The 22457-nt window shown below is 38.6% G+C and overlaps 1 protein-coding gene, 1 long non-coding RNA gene and 1 pseudogene across 4 annotated transcripts in view; 1 reads left to right on the top strand and 2 right to left on the bottom strand.

Moving 5' to 3' along the window:
- Positions 1-766: 766 nt before the first annotated feature.
- LOC109396783 (uncharacterized) lies at positions 767-22401 on the bottom strand. Of its 3 annotated transcripts, XR_002126916.1 has the most exons (6): positions 22226-22401; positions 18778-18943; positions 7027-7208; positions 5899-6117; positions 5550-5592; positions 767-4129 (listed from the first exon to the last, which is right to left on the bottom strand). It is a non-coding gene; the product is annotated as an uncharacterized LOC109396783 (long non-coding RNA). The 3 variants fall into 3 exon arrangements; XR_002126918.1 differs by lacking the exon at positions 5550-5592; XR_002126917.1 differs by lacking the exon at positions 7027-7208.
- Positions 10339-16072, bottom strand: LOC109396782 (glycolipid transfer protein-like; annotated as a pseudogene).
- IKZF2 (IKAROS family zinc finger 2) overlaps positions 22077-22457 on the top strand; it is a 151323-nt gene continuing 150942 nt past the window's right edge. Inside the window, exon 1 of the mRNA XM_019668914.1 lies at positions 22077-22158. The gene's annotated coding sequence lies outside the window, so the exon portion shown is untranslated. The remainder of the gene's footprint in view (positions 22159-22457) is intronic.

The raw sequence follows: 22457 nt of genomic DNA, 5'->3' as shown, positions 1-22457 counted from the left end.
AGTTTTTACACGAAAAAACCTGCAATTGTTTCTCATCTTGGATGGTAATAGCAATACTAGAGCAATATTGTAAAATAATATGAAGGAGGAGGAGGAGGAGAGGAAGAGGAAGGAGACAAAACATATCATTTATTAATTATTATAAGTAAAAATCTAAATGTTTTGCTTTTATTAACTCATTTTATCCTTATCACAATGTTATCAGTTTGATAGTATAATGACCTCCACTATATGGGTGAGAACACTGAGGCCAAGAGAAATTAAATAATTCTGCCAAGGTCAAATATCTAGTAAGAGTCAAGGCTTGAATTAAAGGCAAGGCCGATTCCTTTTGGCCTTGGGCTATCTTCAATGTATCCAAATTCAATGTAAGTCTCTTCTTCACCTAAGATGAGGCTGCATTAGCTAAGTAATATGTCCAGATACTTAGCTTGAGGCTAGAATATCATCAACAGAACTGATAGCACTGATTATTTCTTATTAATCTTTAGTACTTTAGATGAACTGTCATGACATCTTAGGAATTTTTGTGGTCCATGGGGGAAGGAAGTGAAAAAATAAATAACTATTGCGGCGTTTCCTATAGCAAGCAAGAGAAACAAGCAAATGAACAAAATATCAAACAATAAACAATGATGGTTTCGTATTCAGTTGATTCAACAGTTTTAGAATTATTAATGTGTTAACTACAGTATGGTGCTAAAGAGATCAAATGCACAAGTTTTATTTATTCATTTTCCAAATATTTATTAAGCACTACTATATGCAAAGCAGTATGCTGAAAGCTAGAAGAAATATTTAATATGTAAACTGAAGTCCTTGCCCTCAAGGAGTGCAAAATCTGTGCGGAAAGATAAGAAACGTAGGCAAATACATTCAGTGTGAGACAACATGAGCTGAGATTCAAATAAATGGGGAAAATAAAATATTTTAGTAGATGAGTACAAATGTAATTCAGAAAGGTGTCTCAGTTATGATACTTAACTAGCCTTGACTATAAGGGTAATTTTACTGACTCACAAACTCAAAATTTTACTAGTGGTGGAAGTTGCAGGTAAGACTTGATCCAGCCGCTCTGTGGATCTATCCCAGGGAGCAGTCTTGTTTCCCTCTTCAGTTTTCTTTGGAGTGTGGCAAATTTATTCCAAAGCTAGTTAACCTGGTGGTTGCCAAATAGTTATCAATAACCACAATAAGAGGATGGGAGTGAGAGGAAAAGAGAGTCAGAGAATGATGGATTGATTACATTTTTTTACCCCAAACACCAACTAAAGTCTTGGACTTCCTAATAACCGAACCACCTAGGTTCCTCTACTGACCCTTGGACAATCTCTCTGACCAGGGAAATTCCATGTATTAAGTAGGCTTAGGCCTTGATTCACATGCTTCATCGAACTCTCAAAGTTGATTCTGTCCTTGCTGTTTCCATTTCCCATAGTGAGCCTGTTTTTTCTACTGTGTATTATAAAACTCGGCTTCACTTATCTAAACTCTCCTTGCACAGTTCCATATTTATAATTGTCACCAAAAATATTAAATAAAGTGCAGTTATCATTTTCTAATCTTATTTCATTATCGATTCCCCTTAAGCGAGACTTTTTTTTCTTCAGAAAATACCACAGCATGTATTTAGTCTCTAGTCAAGATTACACCTTTCCTTTCCCTTTTCATATCACTCAATGGGGAAAAGAGAAATTGATTCATGGGTCTTCAGATCCTTAACTCACCATTATTATTCCATTTTTCTTCCTTTGATGTTTAGAACATCCAGATATAACACTTTCTAACCTTTTTGCATTTCCTTCTTTCTTTTCTGCCTCTATCCCTTCCCTCCCAAGAAACACTGACTTTTCCTGTTAGTTTCAGAATTTTAGAACCTTCCTTTCACCATGAAGCCATTGAGTAGGAACATAAAATCCTATTCATTGTATAAACTGCATTATAAGTTGTTTCTTCTATTTCTTTTTAAAACCTCTCACTTGATTTGCTGAGAGTTAAGCAGATAAAAAATGTCATTCTAACGTTTATACCAGATAAAGAAAAGACTTAAGTGCACTGATATAACATGTTGGCCTTCATATATAATCATAAGGTAGGCATACTATCAATAGCACTCAGCTTAGAGCTGAGCAGTGGGGACAGGTAGATGCTAAGCTATCCATCCACAAAGACCCAGAGAGCATGTTCAGGGGAAGACGGGCCTGAAGCTTGGCTGGGAGTGGGACTGAGTTAAACCTGATTCTGGTTTACCTGGATGACAGTCAACATAGTTTAGAGGAAAACTAGGCACGAGGAAGGAAATTCTTCCTGCTTTTGGCCAGGACGCTCACCAGGCACGAAGCTAGGATTACCGTGCTAGCTAGGTCCAATTGTCTAATAGTGGTCCAATAGTGTACTTTTTAGCCCACTGGTGTCACAAGTGGTATAGTATATGCACCCTAAGGCATCAGCAGAAAAATCTCTGGCCTGTCCCAGTTCAGCAATGCCTAGGCTGGGTAAATCTGCTAATTCTGGGGTTCCATTAGCAGGTCCATTTTGCTCTCACATTAAGCTACATCTTCCAACCTAGACTTTTGTAATAAAAAGTAATTTGTCTTCATCTGTCACATGTCATTTTATTTCTGTTTGTTTAGAGAAGATGCCCCACTAGAGGCTCCAACAGTCTTTCATCACATATGATAATAAGTTTTCTGAGGGACGTGTAGGGTTCCACAACCAGAGGGCTTGACAATGGCACTCTCGTTCATTCACTTTGTCTCTTACAGCAGGCATGTGTATGAGTGATTTTATAGCTGTGTCAAATATCTTTCATTGACTCCTTCCAATCCATTTTTCACCCCTTTTACTCTCCTCTGTGCCCTGGGTGACTGACCTCAATGGTCTACACTCCACCCAAGAGCTCCCTCGACTGTCAGCTTCTGGTTGGTTCCAATTTATGGGACAACCAGTGGCTATGTTGCCTAACAGACACCTCCAAAAATATAAGTAATCAATCCCATCATGGTAGAGATAATGCTTTAACAGCGAGTTAAATAGTAATTGCTTTTAAAAAGAATCTCATGCTATGGAGGCCACATTTTGAAAAGGAATTTTAGGAATGATTTTTACTATGATTTTTTTTTTGGTAACTAAAACAGTATAAGTAAACCTGTCATCTTTAAAAACACATCTCATATGCTGATATCTAGAAAATATTAAAACAGAATTTTCTGACATGCTTAAAAATATTTCAGGGAATTTGAAGTGCCTTTGTTAAACATGAACTAGTCAATCTTTTGATTACTTTGAAAGAACTACTAAATGACATCAAGGAAATTTAATTGCACAAGTAAAATTTCAACTAAGTCATTGTGAAAATTTGTGAACAGGATTGAAAACTGAGTATCATGATTTTCTTTGGTGCAAACAAATAAATATTTCTTTCATTTGGTTCTACCTCTGATTATGAGGGGTCTTTTTCAGCTGTGACAGCTACTAAATGCAAGTATTAAAATAAACTGAACTTCTCAACAGACATTTTAATTACTTCAACAAAAGATTTTAAACCAAGATTTTCAAAAATGTAAGTTTCAAAATAAAAAGGTAATACAAAATAAAAAAAATTAAGATGGAACGAACCTGGTTGGTTCCCTTAATCACTGAGTAGTATGTCACTTATCATACACCCACATTAATGTGTAATGTGAATAAAAATAAGCCTTAGTATATTAAGGCACTGAGATTTTAGTTACAGCAGCTCTCCTAACTTGACAAGTACAGAAATTGGTACTTTGACATGTACTGCTGTTGTAACAAAACCCAGGAATAAGAAGCGCTGGTTAGTGACTGGCCAGCAGCAGGTGACAATACAATAGAGCAGGCTGAATGTCTGGAGATTTCTGCTGAACCTCAGCAAATTCTCAGTGAAGCTGTCATGGGAGGACCTGGAAGGCAGATCACATATCTACTGAGCCTATAGCTCTAGGGGAAGTAGTTGGAACTGTCAGTGAGATCGTGTGTTGGCTGCTACTTAAGTAAGGGAGACATGCACGCAGGTGAGTGTGGGTGGATTTTCAAGCAGAAATTGGCACGAGTAGAAAGTTCAGGGATCAAGGGCCTCCCATGGTTGAAGAGTTGATAGCTTTGGGACCTGAAATTAAAAAAAAAGAATCCTGAATGACAAAAGGGCCAGTGAGATTTCTCAAACAACTCAGACCCTCAGTAAACATTAGATTAAGAGAAGTGTTTTTCCACCTTAGCATATTTTTTTTCATATTGCCTGAAGGTACCTGCCATTAAGTTGAAGGAAAAACATGGGGATCAGGAAACAATTAGGCAAATTTAATAACTATTTAAAAACCTTGGCACATGGAACTAACTGGAAGCAAATAGATCAAAACTTACTGAAAAAAAAATTAAAAAGAAATTGAAGTGCCAAAGAAACCTTGAGTCAGGGATAAAAAAGGGCCTTAAAATGACCCTGGGGCAGGAAGAGAGAGATGCATACTGCACAATCCACAAAGAGAATATTCCTCAACAACCATTCTAGATATTTCTGTGAAGATAACGGTTAAGGGAGAAACTCAGAGAGAGGAGCCAAGGGCCACAGACAGAAGAATCAGGGACAGGACAAGAAACTATCTTCATCTCGGGTAGTCACCCTTCACAGTGTTGACTCAGAAGGATTTACAAATGTCTATGGGTCATTGTTCGCTATGTGTATTCTAGTCTTCCCTTTTCTGATTGGAAGCTTGTACTGCAGTTATACTGGACCCAGAGAAGGCTACATAATTTGTGGGGTCCAGTGCAAAATGAAAATGATGTGGGGCCCCTTGTTCAATAAGTAGGGGAAAGTTGCCACCAAACACAGTAAAATAAAGTCTTATCCTTTCTTTTATAGTATATGTTTGACTTATCACGGTATTTTATACTTGCTACTTGATGTCATTCTAAGCAAAGAAATATTTAACTTTACTATTTATCTTTTTATTGTGCAATGCCAGTTTTAAATGGAAATATAAGAGCATTTAACTCAAATGTGGAATTACTGAAATTACACATTTGCCATTTTGTGGCTCGAACATGCATATGCATTTTGTTCTTATCAGAACAGTAGAAATGCTGCATACAACTAATTGAACTGTTTTTATTTTTCTTCTTGATGTGTGTGCATTCTTTTAATTCTCTATCTTTGGCTTACAGATGAGTAAGAAAGGAATGAAAGAAGAAATTACAGTTGCTCTATCTTTCCATTTCCTGCTATGACATCATTTCAGTGTAAGTGGCTGGCTAATAAGGCAAAGGTAGCACAAGAAAGAAGGATATAATAAGAGTTCCTTGCTCTTTTGGGTTTCTTAGACTGTCACGGCTTTCTTTTTGTGTTCAAAGCCAGTTTTTGGTTCAAATGGAAAAGGTAATCTCTCAGGGCTGTCAGTGCTCTGCTGTCATAGCTATCACATGCTTTCCTGGTACTCACAGTCTTGCTAAGAGCATCAGAGGTCCGTAGGAACTCTGCTCCCGGGCAACACAAACACTATATGTGGGACAAAGGACACACATATTGCATGTACCTGCTCCGCTCATGCGCATGCTTCGTGATCCCACGGGTCTTCACTTAAAAAACACAAGGTCAAAGATAAAATTGTTAGGGACTTTATGACAGTGAGAGCCAAGCATTAAACCAATTGGAGGGGCCCATCTGACTGTGAGAGCCTGTGCAACTGCTCACCTGTAGCCAGCCTTGACTGGCCCTGAGAGGGCTGCAACAGGTACAAGCCTGCAAATCCTGGACTTTGAGCTAGATTCAGGGACTGCATTGGGGCCTTGGATGATCTCACTTAGGGAGGGGGTAAGTTTTTTATGTGGGAAAAGAGTGAAATGGATTTTTTGGTGAATAAAAAGATACATTATTGTACTCACCAGAGCCTAGTTAGGTATGCTGTTTGAATGAGTCTGTCATGTGGTAGAGTGTGGGCAGAAGGGATGTACAGCAGTTCCGTGCCTGGCCAATGGAAACTTCCCCCATGATCCTCTTCTCTCTTCCTTCCCTTGTCTTCCAGGTAGATGCAGAAAAGCCTGCAGAGGACTCCAGTCTCCCAAAGGGATGGTTGAGCAATTTTACAAAGGTCCTGAATCTCACTAAAGGTTTTGAAAAACAGAAGACGTTCTAATGTGTTAAGTCACTGAGATATGTGTGTGCTTGTTTATTACGAATGTTACCTTCTTCTGAATAGAAGAAACTTCCACCCTCATAATAAGCTATTTTTAACTCAGGGACTTATCATTATGGGGGCTTAAGTGGCAACAGGACAAGTCAAGTTAAGGATGTCAGCTGACCTTAGAAATTAAACAGGCATAAGGGATACGTCAGGGATGTGAAGGAGAATTGGGTGATGGGAATCATTGTGTCTAGGGAGCCACTGGTTGATTAGAAAACCTGGGAACAGGGCTAGACATGGACGTGTATGTTAAATAGCTATAGTTTTCAAGTTGGTGGGCCACGGTGCCTGGGGGTGAAGGGTGGGGGTCAAGATTTGTAAAAAATCAATGTTATAGTCTCTCAGAGGTCTTCAGTGATACCTAAGCATCACCCTGACCCCCATTCATTTATTTCCTTCCTGACACATATTAATACACATTTTCATTATACATTTATTTGCTGAATTATTTCTTCACTGCTTTACCCAGTATAATGCGTTTCATAAGGTCAACGTTGTCAGTTTTATCAACCCTGGTGTCTAACAGAGCATTTGGCACTGAATGAATACATGAATACATATATGAATAAATGCATAAAGTTGCTCAATCATAGGCCATTTAACACTTTAGATGCTCTTTAATTGGTTCCTGTCTTGTCCCCTGGTACCACATGAATTGCTCTCCTGTCTGAGCTGTCTTTCTTGACTAGGTCCCTGATTCATGTAGTTGGACCCCTACAATATTGCCCACACCCCTGCTTAGACCTCTGCCATTTTGACCTTTGCCCAACACCTGCCCCACCTCTGCTTAGGCCTTCTTCCCTTGATTCGGATGCTTTGTCCTTAGTACCTGGGCTCATCTTCTCATTCCTGATCTATCTTCAGATTCACAATTTTATGTGTTTGTCATCAGTAAAACTTGACACTTGCTTCATATCCAGGTCTATGATCACGTATCTCATCACTGCCATTCTGATCCAAGTGCACCGAGATAGCAGCTGCCTCTGAGCTCTTTCTGTCTCTCCAAATTTCCTTAGGATTCAACATAGAACAGGCTACTCACACTCAGCTCACCAACTATCCTGAACGAATGTGGCTCATTTCAAACATGCACACATTTTAAAATACAATGGAACTGTTTAAATAAGAGGGGAAGTGATTTAAATAAAAATATTTCAGTAGTCCTGAAAGAAAATGTGATACCAAGCATCAGCCATTAATCTCAAAGAAAGGCTTAGGAGGTCAGGGATTGCGTGTGTGCTACCTTACATCACACACAGTCCCAATACTGTGCTATGCACATAGCAAGTACTCAATAAATATTTCCTTATGGGTTGCTTGGTTATTGTGACTGAAACGTCATAATTTTGACAAGTATTGATGTAGCAGAACACGCCACAAAGCCTGTTCCTAGTTCCAGTCTTCTTTAGCAGCCTTGGCTCACTGTCCAAATGATTATGTTCCGAGGTCTCTCAGAGCCACATTTCATCACAGGAGTGACAGCGCTGAAGTGACTGAGTAAATGTAGTGCCTGTTCATAAAATAATTTCAAGTAAAGGCTTCAAGATCCTTACAGCTGTTATTCAAGTCTATAGCATTATTTACTGTAGAACATATAACACCAATGTCTCATATATTTCCTCCCTCGTTGAACTTACACCAGCAAGCCATGTGACAGGGCACTGACCTACGATCAAGTTGGTCACTCAGAATTTGTTTCCTCAAGCATTCTATTCTTTCTCTAGATTGTGGATAACTGAAATTGACAGTCTCATGGAGTTTAAGGGAAGTCAATGCATTAGGCTACAGTTTTGCTTCTTTGAAATGAACAGGCCACATGTGGTGGTTGCAGAAAACTGGGACGTTACTATGTACGAGTATCTGTTTTGATATAAACAATTTGATGCTGCTGACAGTCCGTAACTTTTTATTAAAAAAAAAAAAGCTAAACTGGTTGCCATGGAAATGATTATGATGTCACAGAGGATGATGACTTCTCATAATCTATAAGCAGCAAGAGCAGATGTGCTTGTAAGAAACAAAGATCTTGTTTTCATACAAATGTTCTCAAAATAAAACACAAAGGAAGCTACCCAGAGCACATAATGCAAAGAAAAAAATTGCTTCTAAATAGAGTGTTTTACAAAGTTTTCCATAAAGCCTCAGCTGCTCCTCAAAGAACAACCAGCTTGAACATGGAGAGCAGACGTGAAATTACAGTGCTCACAAAATTAGTATTCAGGTTGCACAGTCTCTCCTTTCAAAGGCTTCAAGCATACTTTATACATGCACAATTATAGAAGCAGGTAATGAGAGATTCTGATTTCCCCCTATTGTTGTTATTGTACTCAGCGAGATAAGGTTTGATAAAATTGCTTTGTTAAAAATAAATCTAAGCAACAACTTATTAATTCTATTGAAAAGATCTTTTGGCTTTTATTATAAGATGCATTGGATAATTTTTCTAAAACACACATTATTCTGTCCATAGAGATGGGTAGCAACATATCAACTTTTAGTAAAGAATCAAAGCTCAGTGACAATTAATAATCTGCAAGCTATAGTAATTTTTTACAATTTTATTATTTCACATCACAATTAATTGTACTTCAATTATTAGAGATTTTAAAAAAGGATAGTCAAAGTTTATGACTACGACCTCCTGAAATGCATAGATAAGATAAACAATATATCAAATGAATGGGTTGTGTCAAAATATACGAGTGCTTTCATTACATCACCTTAAATTTAATCCTTACTTTGATGGTCATTTGACGATACTCTTCTAAGTTAATTCTTTAGATTCTCAATATCACCCACAGAAACCTCAAAGATTTCTTAGAATTAATCAAAGGTTAAATAATAAAATTTAATTATAATGAAGTTCTCACTCCCTGCAGAATAAAAACCTCTCCATCCAACTTACAACATGTATTTGCCAATAAAAATTTTAAATTCCTATATACCTAAATGAGAGATATGAACTAAGTGGAAAGGAGATAAACTAAAAATTCTGACAATTCCGACAATTCCTAAGAGATATTGCTCCTAAAGAAACCTACTATAAAACAATATTTTAAATGAAAACAAAAGATACACTGATAAAGATAAAATACATTGGGCTAGAATCCTGCATTACTATTAAGTGGTAGCATATACATTTTATTTTACTTTCAATTTAATGTCCGAATTAATTAAGCATTTTCAATTAAATGAAAATTGACTTTGAGAAATGTAAAATACTAGAGTTATATAAAAGAAAACCAAATAAACATAAAAGAGTAAAAATTAAAAGTTCCCTAATCTCTAGTCTGAGTTAAAATAAATTGAGACTAAGTAACAGGTGTTTCTGAAAGCTAGACTTTAATCCTAGTTTTAGTTCTGTGATCAGATTGAAGTCATATACTATTTTAAGACATAAGCTCACTTTTTTAAAGTGCATAATATGAATACAGTATTCAAAATGCATACCAGTGTTTGCAGTATATAGAGAGAACTGAAATACAATGATACTATAACTTCTAAAAAAAGAGGACCGAAATCACTTAAGAGATGGGCTTTTTATAAACACTACAAAGATTTAAACAAATCAAAGAGATGTTTGTTAAAAAGTGTAAAAGACAGTAATAGCTTAGTTGAATTAGCCGAAGTGTGAAGGCCTTAAAAGGAAAAAAAAAAAAGAAAGAGCATAAATATTTGAAAATAGAAAAAGACAGAAGAAACTGCATTAAAAGTGTTTTTTAATCATGAATGACTATACAACATTGGAATATTTTATACTATTTTATTGATGAAGGAGTCCATCTCTATGATAATTTTTATTAACAAAGATAGTAGTACCAAATCTGTGTTAAGACTTAAGAACATTGTAAAAAATGACCCAGTCTTTCTCCAAAATTGCTCCTATATAGTAAGGAAGATAAGACATGCATGCCTGAAAAAATATATTTTATTGTGAGCTACATGAAAACATTACTGATGTAGATAGTAGGTGCTAAATGAACCTAAATGGAATTACAAAGCATGTATTTATAATGTATGGTAGCAACATAGTTCAGGGGCACAAATATAAAATGTGGCTCAATGATTCAACAGAACTAAAGCAGCTTATAATGTTATAGAATATGTTGTCTTTTCATATACAAATATTTTTGTCTATAGCTTTTTTTGCTTAAGTCAAAAATTTCCATTTTAAAGACTCCCAAGTAGGGTGAACAAAAACCGGACAATTTTTAGTCTTTGGGAGGGATATCTTAGTTTGCAAATTGCTGTAAACCTTGCACCCCCTAAATGAGAGTGGGTTAATTTAGCTGTTTGTTGCTATGTGAGGTTTTCTTAGAAATGACACAGATGCTCTAATTTACAGTTGGCTGAGGTCTGTATAAAAAATATGAATCTGACATATTTTATTAGGAAGATTACATTTTGAAGAGCAAGCATGAGAAATGGGTATTCCAATCCAGGTGGCAGAGAATATGCTTATTTTTCTGATTTTTCTTTTTAAAAAATGAAAAAAAAAAACGGTAAAAAAAGTGAGGAGAAAATCAATTGAAAAATAAGTTATGAATCTATGGTCAGCTTTTATGACACTACAATAATTAACAGTACAACGGCAATCACACCAATTCAAGAATGTCCTTTGTAAAACTGCTTTTGAGAAAGTTTTTTGCTTGCTTAATTTATTAAAGAAACATGATATAATGCTGACCACGGTGTAGGGCTGTTGTCACCCTTGATTTGACCAGTTACCAATATTAGCTCATTTAATCCTTAATTAAAAAAATATGAGGTAAGTTCTATTGTAACTTTCCAGTTTTAACAGATAAGGAAACAAGATTAAGAAATTGTACAACTGTTAGTAACAGTAATTGTTAGAGCTGGGATTGTCCCTAGGCCTTCTAGAGTGAAGGCTTTTAATCACTATACTACCAATGAGACTTTTGTCAGTATCACCTGGATCAAATTCCTCTTTGAGCATTAAGCTGGGAAATTTTGTGTCTGTGTTTGCACTGATGATTTCATAGGCTTCCTAGACAATTAGAGCAATTAGTGTGTTTCCTTTTTTGCCTGGTTGCTAAGCTTTGTATTTAACTGTGGCTTTTTCATAACCAGATTTTTTTTTTATTCCAAAATAGAGATTTGTTAAGAATTATTTAGTTTCTGCATAAAAATCACCAGTTATTCCTCAGAGGATTTTTAACACACATCAATTTTGGGGGGGTTCCTCTATTAATCCCGACATTTAAAAAAACACAGCTCCTTTTAGTGGCAGGAAGGACAGTCAAGGCAGCCAGGCGTTTCCTTGGGTGTCAGCCTCTGGAGGGATTCCTTGTTCCACACCTTGAGAGAATACATGATGGCTAGTTTCTTAGGTTGGAAAAGCTGTCCCTGAAAAAAATAATTATGCAGAAGAGTGCAAGTCATCTCGAGTCAATGATTTGTGCCTGGTAGCTTTAAAATAAAATCCCCTTGGTCATGGTTATCAAAGGCTTGCTGGTTGTTTTCAGCTATAAAAAACTGTCTTGAAAAAAGACAGTAAGAAAGAGCAGGGTCTGTAATGACAGTGCTGTCAGGCTGGGCTGGGCGACCTCATGAGAACACACACCAGTATGCTTAAAAACAAAAAATCCCACAATAGGGGTCCTGTATAATTTCAACTCCAACTCCTCTTGGTCCTTAAAATACCCAAAACATCACTGAGCCAGATCCTGAGAAGTACAAGTGCTTATTTTTAAAGTGAGGTGTATGATATAGCTTTCTCAAGTGTCATGTTCTGCATGGAGGGAAAACCCCCCAAAATCCCTAGGACCTGATTAGCAATATTGATTTTTATCACACTGCAATTAAGGTATAAAGTCAGTCTGTGCTGTTGTGAAACTCAATGGTGATTCGGAAGTAGGACCCTTATTTACTGCTCCATTAGGGAAAGGCCCAAGAAATGACTTAAAAAGCCAGGGCCGTCAGACTCTGGGCCACTCTGGGGGTCGCAGGCAGGCCAGGGGCAGCCCACTCGATTCACAGTGATTCAGGTTTGTTTCTGCAAGTGGTCGCATGTTGGGGGATAGGTGGCCCAGTCGCACCTGCCACTGGGCACATCTATACCTTGTAGTGGAGCTCAGTGTTCACGTTGGTGTACATCTCGTAGATGATGCCGATGGTGGCCGTGCAGTTGACCAGGAAGAGGCGGGTCTTTCCCAGGCACGCATCCTGTCACATCTGGGCCTGTGGAGTGCTCTCAGGAAGTCGGACTTACAGGGTGCCACGTACATCGCTGCGTGGATCTGCACGATGCAGTGCGGTACTTCGTAAGGGCTATCTCGTAGGCCTTGGTGGCATTGATGTGGATGAGGCTGGGGTGGTTCTCATCCTGCTCCCCATCACAGAAGCTCTGGAAGACCTGGATGAAGCGGAGGTTTCGTGGTGTTGCCAATTATATCTGCCTTGATGGGAGCAAACACCGGGGACCCGAGGCAATGGAAGAAGGGTGGCAGGTGGGACACTGACTCCAGGAAGGGGCCTGTCTCGATATGCTTGTCCGTGGGGAGCGGCTTCAGCAGGCGCTCTGCCAGCAGCACCATGTCAGGGTTGAGGCTGGAAATGTCCCAGCCTGCGCCACTGGCGTCTATAACCATGATTTCCTGATGCTTTTTCTTTCCCTTTTGCTTTAGTTTCTTTTATGTTATATAGTTTTTCATCTTATTGTTCTCTGAATTTACTGTCAATGCATGTTGTTTTAGGGAGTATTGGGGGATCAATCAATAATCAACTTCTAGCAGTAACCACAAATCGGTCTTGAACGGAACTGCCTGTTTTACAATTTATAAATAACGCAACTACAGGAGGCCAGATGTGGCTACTGTCAATCACTTTAGATAAATCGAGGTTAAACTAAAATGAAAGATCACCTGAAACAGTGATTTTTTTTAATATTTAGCAATAAAATCATACACACATTTAATTAAATTTGGCTTTTTCAAAGCATCCATTCTTTCCTTCAGTGGCATTAGAAAAACCATTGGCCACTAGGCCCACTTTATATGGTGAAGACGAAGATAAAGGTGATCTCTTAACTTTATCATTCGAGATAAAATGATGCTATGTCCTTTTATCTTTCAACAAAGGCAGAGTAAAATGGTAGAGAGTGAAAGGCTGTGATTCTAGATGACTCTCTTCTTTTTATGTAGCCTGACTTGTACCACTAACTAGCTGGTTAACATGGAGAAATCATTTAAATTCTATGGGTTGAATATGATACAATTAAAACACATCTTCATTACACAATTTTACCTCTCCTTCCAGTTGGACACTTTGATCACTCTCTGGTATTATCTTATCATTTTGTATATGAAGAAATAAGGACAAAGAAATGAAGTCAGAGTAAAACAGCACAAAGGTCTCCTGGCTTCTAGAATCATGAGTACGAAATCAAACGTTGTAGGTACACCCATCCTCTCTCTCAACCTGGTGGTTGCTGCTGTTCTGAAAGTGGTATCTTTCTTTTCCATTTTATACTTTTACTACATAAACATATATAAGTAAACAATACATAATACTGTCTTCAATGTTTTTAACAACCTAAGAATCCTTTTACAGTTGCCTTATTTCTCCCAACGTAATGTTTCAGATTTTATCCATGTTGCTATATGTAGTAGTACATAACTGCTGTATAGTATTTCAATCAAGTGATTCACCTCAATTTATCTATTTTCTTGAACAGCTGCTTTCATTTTTTTGACCATGCAATCCACAGAAGGGTAAACATACATTTTATGTGGTGACCCAGTAGATATGTGTGTTTATGAAAATTTACCTTTTTATTTATCCCTGTCATGTGTGATGTACTCTATTTCATATTTTAGAAATGCTGATTATGACAATAAATATATAGCCCACTAATGGGTTACAACCTGACGTCTGAAAAACACTGTTCTAGGGAGTATTTTTCAAACTGCTACAACACTTCAATACTCTAACATTCCTCCCGGATGGAGTGGGAAGCTAGGGATGGGGGAGTGAGTCCAGCTTAGAATTGTTTTCAGAAAATGAAAGATGTTAACTAAATAGAAATATATTAAACATGTAGATAGCTTAGGTTCAGAAAGCAAGTTTGTGAAACATGGTTTTAGGTGATGAGGATGATTTGTTATCATGAGGTAGTGCTGAAAAAATATGTATAGATTTTTAACTAAATGATTCACATTTTAAACTGATGCTGCAAGCTTACCATGAACTTACTCCTATGAACAGTCTATTTGTAAATTGGAATATTTTTAAAAAATGAATAAAAACTACTCATTTTCACTGATATATTTGTCATGGAGACTGAAGAATGCCCATAGCTCAGGGAAATGTCTTTATCTGTATTTCCATAAGCTACATTGATAAACTTTATGCCTCCTTTGCATTGCAGTATATATTTGCAGACTTAAATACAAATGACCTCCTTGACTGAAAGGTGTCCTATGAAGACGCTGTGATAGAGATTCCTGTTTGGTGAAAGCAGGACTTTTCTTTTTTTAAGAAGGACGATTCAATTCCAATACGGATACCTGTTACATTGGTCTTCAAAGGTACATTTTAGCCTATGGTTCTGACTAGAGACAAAAGAATATTTTGCTTTTAGCAAAGTTGTTCATTTATATTTGCTTTTTGGCACTGTCATCTGACTTAACTATTCCTTTTGTCATCAGCTCTCAGTGTACAATGCTTGGCAAAATCCAGTGACTTCGATGAATGAACCAATCTTCGTAAGATCCAGAGGCCTTAAGCAGCCTTGTTTTCTTATCCTGATTTTGAAGGAAGTAATGGAGTTGAGTTGGCAGAGAAAGCTGAATCTGCCTAAGCTCAGAGGAAAGAACACTCAAAACATAAGTGCAAGGGGAAGCGAGTGTTAGGAGGCTATCATCCCAATTAGGAGCCATTTTATGGGAACGGATCTGCAGGAACTTGGACTCTGAAACATTTATAAAGGCTTCTTACTTGAATCTTTCACCTTGTAACACAATAGCTGCTGCAACCCCTGGCCTCAGTGTAATGATATAAATAATAAGAGGCATATTTAACCTCTGAAGGTGTGGCTATCCATCTGATTCCCGATTGAAGGAGTAAGCAAGTTGATATGGAGATTGGAATGGCAGACTGGCACTCCCGGTGAAGACAACTCATCCCTCCCGCACTCTCATTTCAAACATGATTTGCTGTCTCCTTTTCTCCGATTCAATATCCCACTGCTCTGCCCCTCCCAAACCTTTCTTACTGGTCCCTGAAACTCCTCTCCCAAGCAAAACAAACAAGTAAGCATATCCATTCTGTATCCTCTCACTTATTTTAAAAAATGTTATTTCCTAAATAAAACAGCACTTCCTTGAGGCCACTACTCCCCTTTAGAGTAGTCAGGACCAGAGGAGGTCAAGGTAGGTACAGACGAGTATCTGATGTTAGAGTGTCACATGTCAAATAGGTCATATCCCACACCTAGATAGGCAGCAGATTTGGTAGAGCTCTATGTTGATACCACATTTGATTAACGTCCTAAGAACACTGGAGGCATTCAGTTTCCAGGTGGTTCGATATTGGTCTGTTACTCAACAGTCTGTTATGCAAAGGGCTGGATTTAACTACAACAAAGGTTTGTATGATTAATAAATATATTTAGCTATTTAGGAGACAGTATAACATGATGGTTATTACTATGGGCTTTCTAGAACTTAATACATGTCTGAGTCCAGCTCTGACACTGTGGGACACTGGACAAGATAATATTATCTCCAAGCTTCAATTTCTTCATGTGAAAATGGGGTTATTATCACTTCTCTTAAAAATGAGTATGGGGCCGGCCGAGTGGCTCAGCTGGTTAAGAGCTCGCTTGAGAGCACCAGCTCCGAGCAGCAGGGCTGCGGTTCGGATCCCACATTGAGGGCCAGTGATGCTCGCCCTCTACAGCTAAGATGGTGAACAACAGCTTGACCTGGAGCTGGGCTGCCGTGAGCTACGTGAGCGGCCGGCAGCCGGTGTGAGCGGCTAACCAATGACCGGCGACCGATTGCCTCACCCGGGAAGAGCGCAATGATAATACCAACATGGGCCTGTGAAGCAACGTCCTCCACAACTAGACTGAAGAACAAAACAGCAATTTGTCTACCTGTCTGTTCCTCTTCCCCAATTCCTCAACACTGTTCCCCTCTCCCCAATTTCCCAACAAAAAATCTAAAAAAAAAAAAAGTGAGCATGAAGGGTAAATGAGATAATGCATGTAACATGCTTATCATGATGCCTGGCATTAAAAAAAATGCTTATAATGATAACAATTGTATATATATGGTGGTCCGGAAAGTCATGATGCATTTTTACATTGAAAAACAGAAAAATACGTCATGACTTTCCCAATGACCCAGTGTGTGTGTGTGTATGTGTGTGTGTGTGTGTGTGTGTGTGTGTGTGTGTGTGTGTGTGTGTATATATATATATATATATATATATATATATATATATATATATTTCTGAGTCCCACAGATGCTCCAACTTCACTGAAACCAGTTAAATCATCAATCAAATGTGCAACAGATTCTGCAAAGGAGTTATTCTTCAATAATGGTATACTTCAAAAACACAGTCTTCCAATGAAACAGTTTCTGGAATCTAGTTCATAGAACTTTTAATGATATCCTTGGTCGGCTAAGTGGGACTTTCCCAGGTGTCTAGTACCTCACCATGGCATCAGGTTTTAAGTACCTTTTTGAAGCTTGAACATAGCTATTAGGGAGAGAGATATCGATGGTGTTATTCTCATCTTCGCATATCATGTCTTAAGTGTTCAGAATGCCACACTAACCTCTATATTAAGCTAACCTTTCTCTAAACCACAAGTCATGAGAATTGGGGGAGCTGACATTTGACTTTACTACCTGTAAATGACCTTTCTTTGATTCATTTCCCTGCCACACCACACACCCTCTTTCAGAGTTATCAGGCAGGAAACAGCTCTCGGTTTTTATCCCTGTATGGCTTTTAATTCCCTAGATTGCCAGGACCTGGCTATAAAAAGCGGGAAGGTTGAATCCCCGTTTTCTATCCTTCACTTCCCATTTGTAATGTGTTCTTATATTTTCTTCAGCCATGTAGGATTGTTTAAACATGTGATTACAGTTTGTTGTACTGTGAAAGGATTTTTGGTTTATAAAGAGTTGGGATTTCTCACAAATACTGGGCACATAAACAAATAACAGGATCATACTCTTACTGGCACTGGTTTACATACCAAATGTTTCCCTTGGGATGCAACCTGTCATCACCCTGTTTTAGACTATGGTAATCTCCAGCAGAATCCAACCGTTGGTATTAAAGATCTTTAGGCTGGTCTGCTCTATTTTCTTTAAGACTTTATTGGGGAATTGGGGGAGGGAACAGCATTGGGGAATCAGGGAAGGGGAACAGAGAAGTTGCTGTCCTTTTGTTCTTCAGTCTAGCTGTGGAGGATGTCACTTCACCAGCCCATGTTGGTATTATCATTGTGCTCTTCCTGGGTGAGGCAGATTAGTCACCGGCCATTGGACGGCCACTCACAGCGGCTTAAGACAGCTCACGAAAGCTCCCGCCCGCTGTCGGTCAGCCCCACTGCAGCCTACGATGCCATTGCCAGCGACTCACAGCAGCCCAGCTCCAGGTCGAGCTGTTGTTCACCATCTTAGCTGTAGATGGTACAGCGTCACCGGCCCACGTGGGATCCGAACCGGCGGCCCTGCTGCTCAAAGCTCACACTCCCAAGCCAACCCTTAACCAACCAGCCACTCGGCCGGCCCTGGTATGACCTATTTTCACCATCCAATTCCAAAGTCAAATGATCGTTTTTTGGTTTTCCTTCATTTCCTCATTGGTGTTTACATTTCTGTATCTAAATTAACAATCATTAGACAATGTGTTCTCCTTTTACTGTTAACCAAAAAAAGTTCAATCATCTTTTTCTTTCCTTGTACTACCACATTGGAAATTCCAATAACCTCATTATACTTTCTGTGTTTGATAATTTTAGGGTTTCTTAGAAAATGTTCTTCCCATGCCTTTTAGAGTTGTTTTTTTTTTGATTATCAGCCACCTACACTTGACCCAGCTCGAAGTTCCTTCATTTTTGCATTAATGGAACTCATTTCCTCAAATGTTGAACACATCTGCATTTTAAAGCAACTATGATAGCTTCTAATGACATCTTTAAAAATGTGTGCTCTCATTTTTATTCAGGAACCTCTCCAGCCCTCACCCCCTTGGTCTAAGTTTAACTTCCACAATTTATAATTCTTATTTGGGATAGAGATAGCTTATCATTTGCTCTACATCAAAACGTGCTCTCTGGAAGAAATCTGATATTATTCTATCAAAGTGTGAATTTAAGTCATAATGTTACCTTTTCTAGGGACATGGGTATTTGTACAAGAGCCTTATCTCTAATTGCAAAGTGACACTCTTAAGAATTGTTAAAAGAAACTATTGTTCAAGATGGATAGAACCAGAAGACCGTTACTATTTGGGACTCACATGCCACCCAGACAGACCCCAGACTATGGATGTAGTCAGGGAGGCAAAGTTGGGAGGTATTAATATGACTTACTTAGGAACTGGATTTGGTATCTTAGAATGTTTTCTTTGAAACTATGGTTCCAATTCTAGCTTCCTTGCTTCCTCGTAGTGCCAATCTAGGTCGACAGGAGAATGTGAGACCATTGTTCCATATCCCACTTAAAAAGAGAACACCGCTTCAAAGAGAACACCACCACCTGATAAAAACAAAACAAGCAATCAGTTTTAAAACATTGTGCCTATGAGTTCTTGTTAATCTTAACTTTTTCAGGGATTTATGTTAGTTTAGGGCATGTACTCTGGGTGATTATGTTCTCCATCTAGCACAGTAACACCATCTAAATAAAAAATTAATATGTAATTAGTTTCCAAAAATGTTTTAGGTTGATATTAGAAAAGTATTGCAATGTTTCAAGTGGTTCCCTCCTACCCTCTGATAAAAACAAAACCAAAAATTAAAAACATGTAGTTAATTCCTTGAACAAACAAAAATGAACTTTTATCCAAATTCCTTTAAAGGGTACTAGGATTTCTAAATCTAAAACAGATAAACCATCCAAAGAAAACAAAACTGGTATTTCATAATGTACCTTTTAGCTACACTGTCTTTTATATTTGTTTTGCTAATTGCACTTAGTGGTTAAAGAATTAAATCTGTTATATTCTGTGATAGTCAACTTGGTTCATGAATTATCAAGTATTAACTCAAATGATTTGTTTATGAAACAGAGGGGTCACATAAATGTATTTTACTCAAAATTATATCTGATACACAATTTTAATCACTTTTACTACTTTTATTACATCAATGAAGGCATTCTCACTCTTCACATGGACCATAAGCCAGAGTTGACCTATTAAAAGATATTTGTAACATGATTTGTGATCCAAGATTTGACCAAATTCTTCATGGGATGAAAATTTATCTGTGATATCCTATCCTTTTTGTCCCTTGAAAACAGTTTAACACATCAAACTAGGTGAGTATGTAATTAGCTTCATATTCACCCATTCAGTAAATGTTTGAGTACCAGCTCGTTACAAATAATGTATTACTTCTGAGAAAACAATTGTTAGCAGGCGAGACATAATCCCTACCCTTACAAAGATGACATTCTAGTGAGGGAAAGAGTTCCTCTTTTAAAAACTCAACAAATGAGTGCAAGATTTACAAATTGTATAATGAAGGAAATGTGCAATGTGCTATTATAGGGGTTGGTGCTGGGAAGGCGGTTTTGGTAGGATGTTACAGGAAGGATCAGAAAAGAACCAGCTGAAAAACGGAGTGGCTCAGGTATGTTTTCTCCTTGGATATAGTGTGCAAAGAGTATGGTATTGCAATTCCCTGGTGGTACATTTTTATGCATAGTCTAACTATATATGTACTTTAAAAATGTGTGAGTGTAGTTATGACAAAAGATGGAAATAAATATATTCTCTAACCACTATAAAAATGCTGTTGAGAAAAACTGTGAACAAAGTTAATTACTACAGTTTATACAAATGTTCCTTCCTACAAGTGGAACTGTAAGTCTCAGAGTCAGGACTATTTGACTGCAGAGGATACAACAGAACCCCTACTTTTAGCATGTACATAGAATCTTGACTTCTTTGGGTGAGTTGGATATACCATGACATGCAAATGAGAAATGAACACAAGAAGTTAAAAAAAGGGACAATTTTCCCCAAATGGTTTAATTCTTACAAGTGGTCATGAGAGCTTCGCTAAATTTGTGAACCACTGCCTGCTGCCCAAATCCCGCATTCTCGGGGAGAGTCATCAAATGTAAAGTGTCTGAACACTTAACCACTAGAGGGAGAGAGTGAGCCTTTGGTGATTAGGGAGCCAATGAAAGTAACTCATGAAAAGGATAGTCTTTCAAGAGCTTAATTTAGCTCTGATCAGCCAGGGGGCAAAGCTTTATCAGCTGTGGTAGCTTTGGGGAACTTGAGGATGATTCCTTAAGACTTCACAGTGGATCCACTTCTACTAAAGAATTAAATTGCTTAAATTATCTAGATATTTCATCTTAATTTTGAAAATGTTTTAATTCATCTTTCCTAAGGACTTCCATAACTTTGCCGGTACTTAAAACATTTAGGCTGAGTTTTTCGGAGGGATTTATGGCAATTTTTGAGAAGTTATGTTACCCTTTATGTACTGGGAATTTATATATTATGAGCAAATTCACTCCACTTTTCTCAGATAATTTAAGATTAAAATCTTTGCAATCTATTTGGGGTGATTAAAATGATTTGTGGAATTCTATTTTGTATTTCCCAAGTATGACTTCAGGAAAATTAGTTTTATTTAGGTAATTGACAGAGAGGTGAAAAATAAAAAAAACCAACAACGGCTTTACCAACATATAACGCTCAGGAACTGAAAATTGGTTAATCCATTATTTAGTGCATATCAATGTGAATGAATTCCTTCCCCACCTCAAAATCTAAAAAGGCATTCTGAATTTCCCAGACATACAGAGTGGTGTCTAAGATATACTCCTTGATTTTATTTTCAATGTATCATTTCTCTCTCCTCAGCAGGAAAAAACAAAACAACAAAACTCAGCAACTATTTCTGGGATTCTTGAAAGGAGTAGGGAGTACGGTGCCTGCTCCTACTCTTTCAGCATTGATTTTCTTTACAATCTATGATATGGTTTCTCAGAAATGCTGTTTGGCAGTCCTGATAATTTCATGTGTTTTCAAATTTAAGCCACCCAGACTACACAGTTCAGTATTTTCAGCTCCTTTCATTTTCCTTTTCCCCTTTAATTATAGAAGTCTCTATTCCCTCTTTTTGCAAATGCGGTCAAGAAAGATGCTAAATGTTATTTGTAGGAAGAACATGCATTTAACATGACGATGTATAGAAGTTCTACCCAAATAAAAAAAAATAAAATAAAGCTGAGCTACAGCTAATGGATGATACTGATGGGCAACACTGAATCCTAACCACCTTTTGGACCCTCACCCGCTGACTTTGGTGGATGTGACAGTTGCCTGAGGGAGAAAAAGCAAGCAAACACTCTTAATTTTAAACTTGCACTGTAAGGCACTTTCCAAAGTAGTAATAGCTGAGCTTCAGCTCAGACCTGAATTTGCTTCTCAATCCATTCCCGAGGAGCCCCCCCCCCGCCCCCGATCCTGATTCGCGTCCTGCTCTACCGGGTGCCGTATACTGAAATTATACTGCATAGTTTATTGCGAAGTCTGAGTGGGTGGGTCCACGCGCACACCCCGACTCGGGCCAGGACGCCGATCCCGGAGCTCCGCGTCGGGCGCCCGCATCGCTGTCCGCTCCCTCCGCCCGGCCTCACCCCAGTGCCCAGTTTGAAAGAAAACTTCACGCGGCCGAAATGAACCTCCCCTCCCCGTGGCAAGCCTTCCTTCCCAGCCCGCAGGAAACGTGAGATTTATTATGACTCGGGGGCAGCGGATTGGGGGTCGCCGTGGCACTCTCGGAAGCGGGTTACCTGGTCCCCCCTTCGGGGGCGGGGTCCGCCGTCCGGGGGCCGCAGGGCTGGGGGCGTCGCGGCCCGGCGCGCGGGTGGGCGCGAGGGAGTGCGCGCGTCGCGGAGCCGCCGGGGCAGCACTTGTCCTGTAATCGATTGCCGAGCGCGCCGAGCGGCCCGGCGCGCAGACACGCGCACACGCGCCTTCGCCGGCCCGCGCGCGCACACTCACACTCACACACATGCACACACG

Source organism: Hipposideros armiger, unplaced genomic scaffold (assembly GCF_001890085.2).
Source record: "Hipposideros armiger isolate ML-2016 unplaced genomic scaffold, ASM189008v1 scaffold_543, whole genome shotgun sequence".
NCBI classification, from domain to species: Eukaryota; Metazoa; Chordata; class Mammalia; order Chiroptera; family Hipposideridae; genus Hipposideros; species Hipposideros armiger.
Note: the sequence above shows the minus strand (reverse complement) of the source record. Positions and strands in the feature narration are given on the sequence as shown.